Genomic DNA, 12,042 nt, shown 5'->3' with positions numbered 1-12,042 from the left:
AATGGAGTTTAATGTGGGGAAGTGAGACCATGCACTTCAGTAAGAGGAATCAAAAGGAAAATGATAATCTAAATGGAGAGAGACTGCAAATGTGTGACATTCAGTGGAAACTACATGTTGTAGTGCATGAATCACAAAAATGAGTAAGCAGATTCAACAAGTTCAGAAGGCAAATGGTATTTTGGCTTTATTGCAAAGGTGTTGGAGTTTAATAATTGGAAGGTTTGTTGGGGGCACACTTAGAATAATATGTACTCTTTTGGTCCCCATTATTTAAAATACAACACAGTAAAATTGGAGGCATTCCAAAGGAGATTCACCAGGCTATTTCTTGGTATGAGAGGATTATCCTATCAAGAGAGACTAGACAGTTTTGGCTTGTACTCCTTGTAATTTAAAATTTTGAAGTGTGTCCTTTTTCAAAAATATCAAATTTATAGGGGACTTAAGAGGGTATACTCAAAATCTTCTCACTGGTGAGGAATTTACAAACAAGGAGGCATAGTTGCAAAATGGGGGCCAATATTTTAAAACTGAGCCATGCCTTTGTCCATTACCAAGAGTGGGTTGTTTACACCACCACTGACTGAGCTGGATGAGTCCGGAGTGACACATTTTCTAAAATGGGTGCGTGGACATTGCAAACAGGACCAAAAGCCCTGGTATGTCCAGATATACATTTCTCATCATTATACATAGTTGTGCAGTGTGTAAAAGGATCAGAGGTGCAGGGAACCTTGAAGGAAAATCAAAGTAAGTCTCCATTTACTATAATAAATAACCTTGCATCCAAATTGAAATACCACAAAAAAAAACATAACACTGTGCAAGGCAAATTTTAGGCTAGTATTTTGTTCTTCTAAAAAAACTTGCTATGCAATTACATACCTTCTTATCTATTGATTTCTTCCCACAGTCAGTCCTAACAGTTGTGGTTAATTTTCCTAAAAAAATGTAAGAATCTTTTAATTAGAAGCAAACTGATAAAACTACTTTTGTGTAATGTTACATTATGTCCAGTACATCAGAGTTGAAATATTCAGAAGAGCAATTGAAAATAAGAACAATAAACAATCCGCTGGAGAAACTCAGCAAGCCAACAGCATCCACGTCTGAGAAAGGGAAATGACAATATTTTTGGGCAAAGCCTTGAAAATGAGTAAATCCTGCAACCCAAAATGCCAACAATTCCTTAATAACAGAATTTGAAAGGGAGAATCTGTCCATTGTACACAAAGAATTGGTCTTATGCTACAAGACCAAAACTCATTACTGGAAACCAAAACTCAGTTAATGACTTTTAGTCTTACAACATAAGAAATTGGAACAGCAATTGAACGAAATGCTGACTGAGTCAACATCAGTTACTTTAAATCAAATTCAATCACTTTTTTTTGCATAACTATTGAATCCTTGATAAATGCAAAGTTCTGGAATGTTGTCAACTTGCACTGATTATGCAGTGACTGCCGTCTGGATTTTCCAGGTTTAGTAAATTGCAATGTGCCTATATTGTAGGCGATAATTAAATTGAAAAAAGAGGCAGATTTTTAATTTCAGAGTGTTAAAAGTTTGTATTTATACAGAAGGAAGCAGCATCCTTTTAAACCCAGCATTACTTTCCCGCACCAACACCGTATCCCTTGATATTCACTCAATATTCAAAAATCCACTGGTTCCTTTTGAGTACATCCATGACTGACCCTCAAAGCACTCTTGTGAGAGAATTCCAAAGAGCAACAATATTCTGCGCATAGATGTGAGGGGTCAGAGGGAAGAGGGGAATGGGGTGAGTGAGAGGGGAAAGAGGGGGTTGAGATGGAGGGGAGGTGGGGCTGCGTGAGATGGATGGGTGGGTGAGAAAGAGGAATGGGTGAGATGGGGGCTATGCGCGTGCAAGATGGGGGTGTGTGCGTGAGATGGGGTTGGGGGAGAGGGGTGTTGGGAGTAAATCACCAACCTTTGCCTAAATTATCAGCCGTATTTCGCTTCCTTTGTCTGCTGTAGGCCACTAGTTCAGGCTTTGTCTTTCTATTAGATTGTTGTAACCAACTGATTTCTGTTTTGCCGTCCGTGTCAGTGTCAGTAAAGAAGTGTTTTCTATTTACTTTACCTACAGCCTATGAAGACCAAACAAAGGAGAGACATTAATCTATTGTCTTCAGCAAATTGATCTAACTAGTAAAGTTCAATTGTTTTGATGTACCAAGGGAGGCATTGAAATAAAATTTACATGTTTAATAATTATGCAATTACCTATAAAATTCGTAAAATATAGCACAGTTCAGGCCCTTCTGCCTGCAAAGTTATACCAACCTTTTAATCTACACAAAGATCAATTTAACCCTTTTGGAAGATAGGCTTCCAGTTTTCTTTCTTCCATGTGCCTATCTAAAACTCTCTAAACATTGCTAAATTACTGCCTCTACCACCACCCCTGGCAGAGCAATCCATCCACCCACTACTCTCTGTATTTAAAAAAACCCTACACCTATCATTCCCTCATATTTTCCTCTAATCACCTTGAATCACCCTCTTGTGTTAGTCATTATTGCCCTGGGGAAAAAACTCTGGCTGTCCACTTCGTCCATGAGGTTCAAAAGAGAAAGGCCCTAGCTCACTCAACCTATCCTCTAATCCAAGTGGCATCCTGGTAAATCTCCTCTGGACCCTCTCTAAAGCTTCCAGATCTTTCCTATAATGAGACAACCAGAACTGAACACAATACCACAAGTGTGGTCTAATCAGATAATTCTAGAGCCACATTACCACATGGCTCTTGAACTCAGTTCCATGACTAATGAAGGCCAACACACCATATGCCTTTATAACCATCCTAACAACTTTGAGGGATCTATAGAGGTGGAGTCCAAGATCCCTCTGTTCCTCTACACTGCTAAGAATCCTGCAATTAACCACATAGTTTACTTTCAAGGTTCGACTTCCCAAAGTGCATCACCTCACTTTTCCACATTGAAATCCAACTGCCACTTCTCAGCACATTTCTATATCCTATCAATGTCCCATTTAACCTACAACAACCTTCTGCACTATCGACAATACCACCAACCTGTGTCATCTGCAAACTTACCAATCTACCCTTCTACTTCCTCATCCAAGTCATTTATAAAAATTACAAAGAGCAGAGGTTACAAACAGATTCTTGCTGGTCTCACTTCCAAGCAGAATACAATACTATCCTCTGCATTCTGTGGACAAACAATTCTAAATCCATGCAGCTAAATTTCCTTGGATCCTAAACTTCCTTACTTGCTGAATTAGCCTACCATGAGAAACCTTGGCAAATGCCTAACTAAAATCCATACACACTGCTCTATCTTTAACAATTTGTTTTGTCACTTCCTCAAAGAATTCAATCATACTTGAAATCTTGAGACACAACCTGCCCCTCACAAAGCCATGTTGACTATCTCAAATCAGACTATGCTTCTCCTAATGCTCATAAATCTTGTCTCTAAGAATTCTCTCCAATTCTGCCCATCACTGATTTAAGACTCACTGGTTTATAATTCCTAGGATTACCCCCATTATCTTTGTTTAACAAAAGGATAAAATTTGCCACCCTCTAATCTTCTAGTACTACTGGGGCCAGTGAGAACACAAAGATCATCACCAAAGTGCAGCAGTCTTTTCCCTCACCTCATGTAGTAATTGTGTTCCAGCTCATTCTCTTTCTTAACATCAGTATGTTCCAGCAATATAGTCTGCTTTATACCGTCCTCAATTTTGTCAAGGTCTCTCTCAATGGTGAATACTGAAGCAAAGGTATTCATTAAGGACCTCTCCCATCTCCCCAACTCATTTTTCCTTTTATCCTTGATCAGGCCTACCCTCACCTCCAGTCATTCTGTTCTTTGCAGAGTGTGGAACACTTTGAGGTGTTCCTTAATCCTACTCACCAAGGCTTCTTCATGTCTCCCTAGAGGGAGTCTATTCTTAAGCTCCTTCCTGGCTACCTTGTAACTGCCAAGAGCCCTGTCTGATCATTGTTTCCTAAACCTTAAGAAAGCGTCTTTCTTCCTCTTGACTACATGTTCCACATCTCTTGTCAAACAAAGTTCCTTCACCCTTCCATACTTTCCCTGCTCCAGTGAAACAAACCCATCTAGAACCACATGAAAGCTCCCTAGATAACACCCACATTTGTGTAGTGCATTTTCTTTTTAGTACATCTGTTCCCAATTGATGCTCAGTTTCTATCTAATAGCATCACAATTTGCCCTCCCGCTATGAAGTGATTTTTTATCTCTGCCAAAGCTATGCTAAAGGTCAGGGAGGTGTGGTCACTGTCTCCTAAACGTTCAGCCACCAAGAGATCTGTCACCTGACCAGGTTCATAACTTAATACCAGATCCAAGTATGGCCTCTCCTTTAGTGGGCCTGTCTAAATATTATGCCTGGAATCCTTCTTGGACATACCTAACAAATTCTACCTTAGCCAATCCTTTTGCACTAAGGAGGTGCCTATCAATATTAGGGAAGCTTAAGTCACCCAGGACAACAATCCTGTTATTTTTGCATCTTCCCAAAATATTTGCCTCCCAATCTGCTTCTCAGTGTCTCTGTTGCTATTTTTTTTTGGGAGGGAGGGGGGGAAGAGGAGGACGTCCACTGAATACTCACAATAGAATGATTGCTCCCTTCCTCTAATTTCCACCCACAGACTCAGTAGATCAGTAGATTATCCTTCCACAATGTCCTATCTTTCTGCAGTTGTGATACTGTCCCTGATAAGCAATGCCACTCCCCCCACCTCATTTACCTCCCTCCCTGTCCCTTTGAAACATTTAAACACAGAACAACCAGTAGTCGCTTCTGGCCTTGTGACAGCCAAATCTTAGTAATGGCCACAATGTCGTAGACCCACGTACTGATCCATGCTCTAATTTATTCTGAACTTACTTGCAAAATTACAATTTTTAATCTTACATTTCTATAAAATCAAATATATTATCACTATATATTAACAATTACAATAAAGCTTCAATAATCCACTGTGCTGTTATCTGAAAATTCCAAAGGCACTGGTTCAGTAGATGATATTTCCTGTGCTCCCTTTAGCTTCACCAAGGCTATTTCCCGTTCTCCCTTTAAACTCAATGTGCCTTATTTCCCATGCTCCCTTGAAATTTACCAGGACTCTGATTCCAACATTCCCTTGAAACTCTCTGACTTCAGGCCGGCTGGCGGCGCAACAACATCGGCACCAGACCCGGGAGCGGAGGTTCCCGGGTTCGAAACTAGTCGGGTCCGCTCCCGAGTACGCTTTCCATCCATGCCAGGTTGAGGGTTGAGATCACAACTCGACCTCGTAAAATAAAGGGAAAATACTGCGAAAATGTCTGTGTGAGGAGTGACGTGCCACACAGTCTCTCTCTTGCTCCGCGCCTTATAAAAGCTATGAAAAAGACATCATCACGGATGCACGCACCGACACGCACAGATTCGCACGCACGCAGGCACACACCAAAAAAAAAAGAAACTCTCTGGCTTCACTGGAAAATTTATTATACTATTGTTTAATTACTAAAAAATGCAAATAAAAAGCATGTTGGGATATTAATAGGAGTACCATCCAATAGTCCAAAAACATCTGCCAGTCTTGATTTTGTTGGATCAAAGAAGTTTACTGCACCTTAATTAATGTTGATGATATAAAGTTAGGTGACAGTAGAATGTAAGGACGCTGCAGCAAAGCAAACTGAACCCTACTAATATTAAAAGAAGAGCAGGAAACAGAGAGGCAAAGAAAGACATAGACCATTTCCATACTTCACACTGCCATGGTAAGGCAGCCAGCATAATCAAAGACACCACTGACCCTGGCCGTTCTCTCTTCTCCCCTCTTCTAACAGGCAGAGGTACAAAAACCTGAAAGCATGTCCCACCATGCTCAAGGATAGGTTCTAACTTGCTGTTCTGCTGTTATATGACTGTAAGGAGGTTCCTTTCTCCAAGAGGACTACAACCGTGTTGTGGTTTGGAGGCTTGCGTACCTCTGAAGAGCTATGTTGGCTGGAGTCAGGGCTTTATGCTTTATCTCTTGGTAGAGTCACCCATACCAAACAGGTCAAAGGGTAGAGAATAGACAAAAAGTAGTCCACTAGTCCTCCACTTTCAGGGGTTCAGCTCAGGGCAAACAACCCTGACTGGCAAAACAAAATTGCTATGGAAACAGCAAGGAAGAAACCTTCTATATCTGAGTGGAATGGTATTCCTGAGTCTCCACCAAAGACTCCAGTGACTGACAACAGTGAAAACTGTGAGAATGCTACTGACATGATGAAGGAGGCCCTGACCACCACCAGAGATGGAAGACCTTCATTGGTGCCCTCAACACCAACAGTGTAACAGGCAGTTTTCTACTGTAAGGAGGTTTCTAATACACAAGATGAACTTTTGACCTCATAATCTTCCTCTTTTGATCTTGCACCTGGTTGTTTACCTACAATGCTCTTTCTCTGTAGCTGTTATACTTTATTCTGTATTGTTATTGTTTTACCTGGTTCTACTTCAATGCACTGTGTAATTATTTGATCTGAATGAAAGACAAACTTTTCACTGTATCCCAGTACATTTGACAATAATAAACCAAGCCACAGGTGGCTAATTAAGATTTTGATTATTTTGTGTAAAGATTTAATTAGTGCATGTTAATTAACATGAAGAACCAAATAAATACTGAAGGCTCATAACAAACAAATAGCAATACAAACTTGCATAAATACAGCAAAACTAATTAAAAGTCTTCACAGTTCTATGCTAGACATGAAGTAATTGAAAGAAGGATGGGCCCAGGAGTGTTTCCTAATTTACAATTAAAAATTGGGACAAGAACTATTCCACAATTCAAACGTGAGGTTTTTAATTCCTTTCTGAATCTGTACAAAATTGTTGTGAGTAAAATTGGTAGTAACAGTTTTTGCAAGGGATCTTAATCAAATCTCAGCTTGTACTGATGAGGTAGTGTAACATTACCATACTCCAAACTATCACCTTATGAATAGAGCAGAAGTAAGCCAACCTTATGTATTTCTTCTTTCTTTGTAGGTTTACGTTTCGTATTCATTTTCTTGGATTTTCTGGAAGGCCATTGTTAACAAAAAATAATTATAATCAAAACTATTGTAAGAACAGATTTGTTCAATACTGATTAATCTAGAATGCCCCCTCCCCACTTCCATCAACAACTACACCTTCCTGAATGATTTCCACAAGTGCCCTAATTCGGGGTGAAGAGATTAAAGATGAGCTTTATTTGTTACATGTATATCGAAACATAGGGAAAACATGTTACAATTGTAGTCTTAATCATCAACATATTGATCTAACCTCTTGTAAGTTTGATTTCCTGACTGACCAAAATCAGATGAGATTTTAAAGCTCCAGCTGACGGCATGCAGTCAGGTATGAGATTCTGGTCAAGGCATGTATAATTTGTATTTATGTACTTCTGCACTTTTCTGTTCTTACCTGTGTGTTCTAAATTTTAAAAACTTTTTATTTCAACATTACTGCAATTCATTTAAAAATATTGCACTATTACTCTTAACTTATTTCCAACAATGGAGTTGCTTCCTTATTCATAACTCATTCCTCAAGATATCCAAGTTCTATGTAAATGTCTATTCTCTTTTATTAGAACCATTGATAACCTCTATTGAATAGTTTTTAAATTCTTCTGTCCCATTTACCATGACTGAATTTGTTGAACGCTCCTTTGTACAGGAAATGAAACATGATGACAAAGAAGATGGTGAACAAATTTATCATAAAACAGCTGATTGTTCTGACACATCCTTCTAGTATTAATAATTCAAAACTCACCACTCCTACCCTACTGTTTCTTACAATTTTCACAACTTCACCTTTTTATGATTTCTTTCCATCTTTTTTTTATTGAGATACAGCATGGAGTAGGCCCTTCAAGCCATGTTGCACAGAAACCCACCGATTTAACCCTAGCCTTACCACGGGACAATTTACAATGACCTATTAATCTACCAACTGGTATGTCTTTGGAATGTGTATTTTCTCATACTATTTAAGACTGTCTTCCCTTTTGCGGGGATACCATAAACTCTCTTAGATTAGGATTTTGTTACATAACTTACATATATAAATTATATGCTTTTTCACATATATTCCATTTTTATTCTCTTTTATCTTGATGTTTGAGCTCAAGTAAGGTCTTGAGCTTAGGTCTAAACTAATAAATCCTGCATCAGAGCGCTATTGCGATCAAACTGACATACTGGAACAAAGTGCTCTGAACTTGCAGTTCTGCTGGACTGTCAATGTTTGTGCTCTTCTGGCTTATTATAAATGTAAGTTCCACATCATGCTTACCTTTTTCTTCATTTCTCCACTTCCAAACACCTCATATGAAGTTGAAAGGATTATCCCTCATTCCCAGACATTGAATCACTTTCACTGAAGTTCCGCAAAAATGCATTAATAATCATGTGGGGCAGCAGAAACATTTTATGTTTTACAAGGACTCTAAAGCATATCACGTACCTTTTATTTGAACAAGTTTGTTGAGGCATTTTCTTGTTCTGCATCTGTGAAAAGCAAACCACACAATCATACATAAAAAGATGTTTCTTCAGGTCCTCTTCCTTCTTCCTACTCAGCCACAATCTCTTCATGCATCAAGTTAATTAAATAATGTCTTTTTTTCCCCACATGCATGATCAAGCCAAACAGACTTCTGCCAAGATGGCACTGCTCACTGCTCTAGGCACAAAGCCCCTAGGGATCAAACCAAAGCCATATGTAAGGAGGTTTCGACTTTTATGTTACTGCGGAGGCTAATTAAAATGGCCTCTTTGTTATGTTAATCTGGGGAATGCGGCTTCGTTGTGTTAAACACTGAGAAAGTTTGCGCTAGCAGCTTGTTTTGGTTTAGAGTGTGATAAGAAATATGTTATTAACCAATTGAGATAGTTGTTATGGTTTTGGTGTATTTGAAGATACTGTATGTGCGGGGTTTTGGGGCAGAAGGCGAGAGAGCGAGACAGAGGGTGGATGAGGTGCTGTGAGGTCCGTTAACAGGGTCGGAACCCGAGGGCGTTCGGCAAGGAGACGGAGACGGACTCCTGTGGAGCGTCTGGTCGACTATCTTTGTTGGTCCCAGGCGGCTGGTCAACGTGGTCCGAGGGGTCGCAGGGTGAAGAAGGTCCTTGAGCTCCAACTGTTTTGTGCACGAAGATATTGAACTTTGATAAGTGTGGCGCCCTTTATTTTCCTTTTATATTTTATTCTCTCTTAATTATATAGTTCCAGTAATATCTATAAACTGTAAATCATTTAATCGTATCTGGTGTATTGTCTGTTATTTGGGCAGGGTGGGGTACATCACACAGCATCCACACAAACGAATTATCCAGTTTGGCAGGGCCGAGGCTGTTTCCCTAGACGACAGCGAGCCGGGCGACCCTGAGGGTGGCGGGGGGGGGGGGGGGGCTACACATATAAAATTTTATTCAGTGAAAATTTGTAGCCTCCCACTAGCCATGTTGTAGCCATCAGACTGGTATATAATGGAAATACAAAAACTAAAAGAAAACATGGAAAACAAAGACTAAAGGAAAGCATTACCATTGCCAGTTGACTTTTGCATTGAACCGAGAACATAGAACAGTCCAGCACAGGAACATGTCAATCAGCCAACAATGTTGTGCCAAACCGGCTAAAAAGTGAATCAAATAAAGCCACACACTAATCCCACCCACCTACAGCAACGTCTATATCCCTCCATCTTCCTCACATCTATGTGCCTATCCAAGTGTCTCTTAAAAGCATCTAATGTATTTCCCTCTACCACCACACCAGGCAGCTCATTCCAGGCATCCACCACTCTGAGTAAAACATTTACCCCTCACATTCTCCTTGAATTTAATCCCTCTAACCTTCAATGCATTCCCTCTGGCATTAGACATTTCTATGCTCGGAAACAGATACTCCCTGTCTACTTTACCTATGCCTCTCATAATCTTATAAACTTCCATCAGATCTCCCCACAGACAATGCCTTCCTTTGAATTAGTTTAATGTTTTGAAGTTGCAAAACATAATACTGGCAATGAGATATTTTTTAAATGAATCCAAGATGGCAATTGACTTACTGAAGTGCAGCGATATGTTTGAAATAAAAAAAGCAAGGAACAGTTGATTTTTTTTTTAAAACAGTGCAGCACATGCAAAGGCAGTCGAGTTTTTAAAAAAAAAAGCAATGCAACTCATGTTCTTTGGAAGAGAAGGCATGAATGAGTAAAACACGGAAAAATTCATGGGTTCATAAAAAGTACCCGGCGATGATAGTCATTAAAAAAAGCAGAAGTGGCTGAATATTCAAGCAACACACACAAAATGCTGGTGGAATGCAGTAGGCCAGGCAGCATCTATAGGAAGAGGCACAGTCAACGTTTCGGACCGAGACCCTTCGTCAGGACTAACCGAAAGAAGAGATAGTAAGAGATTTGGGGGGGGGGGGGGGGGAGATCCGAAATGATAGGAGAAAACAGGAGGGGGAGGGATGGAGCTAAGAGCTGGAAAGTTGATTGGCAAAAGGGATACAAGGCTGGAGAAGGGAGAGGATCATTGGACGGGAGGCCTAGGGAGAGACAAAGGGGGAGGGGAGCACCAGAGGAAGATATAGTGAGAAGGACGGAGGGAGAAAAAAAAGAGAGAAAGAAAGGGGAATAAATAAGGGATGGGGTAAGAAGGTGAGGAGGTACATTAACGGAAGTTAGAGAAGTCAATGTTCATGCCATCAGGATGGAGGTTATCCAGATGGAATATAAGGTGCTGTTCCTCCAACCTGAGTGTGGCTTCATCTTGACAGTAGAAGAGGCTATAGATGGACATACCACGTTCCATTCCCATTCTGATATGTCTATCCATGGCCTCCTCTACTGTCAAAATGAAGCCACACTTAGGTTGGAGGAACAACGCCTTATATTCCGTTTGGGTAGCTTCCACCCTGATGGCATGAACATTGACTTCTCTAACTTCTGTTAATGCCCCTCCTCCCCTTCTTCCCCCATCCCTTATTTATTTATTATTTATTCCCCCACCCTTTCTTTGTGAGATGCTCCCCTCCCCCTTCCTCTCTACCTAGGCCCCCCATCCCATGATCCTCTTCCTTCTTCAGGCTTGTATCCCTTTTGTCAATCAACTTTCCAGCTCTTAGCTCCATCCATCTCCCTTCTGTCTTCTCCTATCATTTCGGATCTCCCCCTCCCAAATTTCTTACTATCTCTTCTTTCAGTTAGTCCTGACGAAGGGTCTCAGCCCCAAACGTCAACTGTACCTCTTCCTATGGATGCTGCCTGGCCTGCTGTATTCCACCAGCATTTTGTGTGTGTTGCTTGAATTTCCAGCATCTGCAGATTTCCTCGCTGCTGAATATCGATGGGTTTGATTACAGAATGAAACTGAGCTGTTGGAACAGTATTTTGAAGAAAAGTGAAATGACCAACCAATTTTGCTTAGTGCATTGGGTTTAAAGGCATACAGATAGCTTTGAAGTTTAACTGCTCGACCCAAACCAGCAGATATGAGGTTTGTTGATATTGTGAGAGAGATGCAGGAACACTTAGAATCAAAGCCATTGTTGACTGCAGGATTATTTAGGTTTCATAAGCTGAATCAAAAAGGAGTCTATTTCAGTGCACATGGCTGAATTTAAGAGATTGAGCATTGTCAGTTTGGTAATTGGCTTAATGATGTACAGAGAGATTGTTTAGTTTGTGGAACCTCAGAAGAAAGCATTCAAAAATGGCACCTAACTGAAACACACTTACATTCAAAAGTGCAGTTGAAATCACTGTTTCAATGGTAGATACCAACTGACAATAGACAATAGGTGCAGAAGTAGACCATTCGGCCCTTCGAGCCTGCACCGCCATTCTGAGATCATGGCTGATCATCTACTATCAATACTCGGTTCCTGCCTTGTCCCCATAACCCTTGATTCCCCTATCCATAAGATATCTGTCTAGCTCCTCCTTGAAAG

This window comes from Mobula birostris, chromosome 2, assembly GCF_030028105.1.
Source record: "Mobula birostris isolate sMobBir1 chromosome 2, sMobBir1.hap1, whole genome shotgun sequence".
NCBI classification, from domain to species: Eukaryota; Metazoa; Chordata; class Chondrichthyes; order Myliobatiformes; family Myliobatidae; genus Mobula; species Mobula birostris.
Note: the sequence above shows the minus strand (reverse complement) of the source record.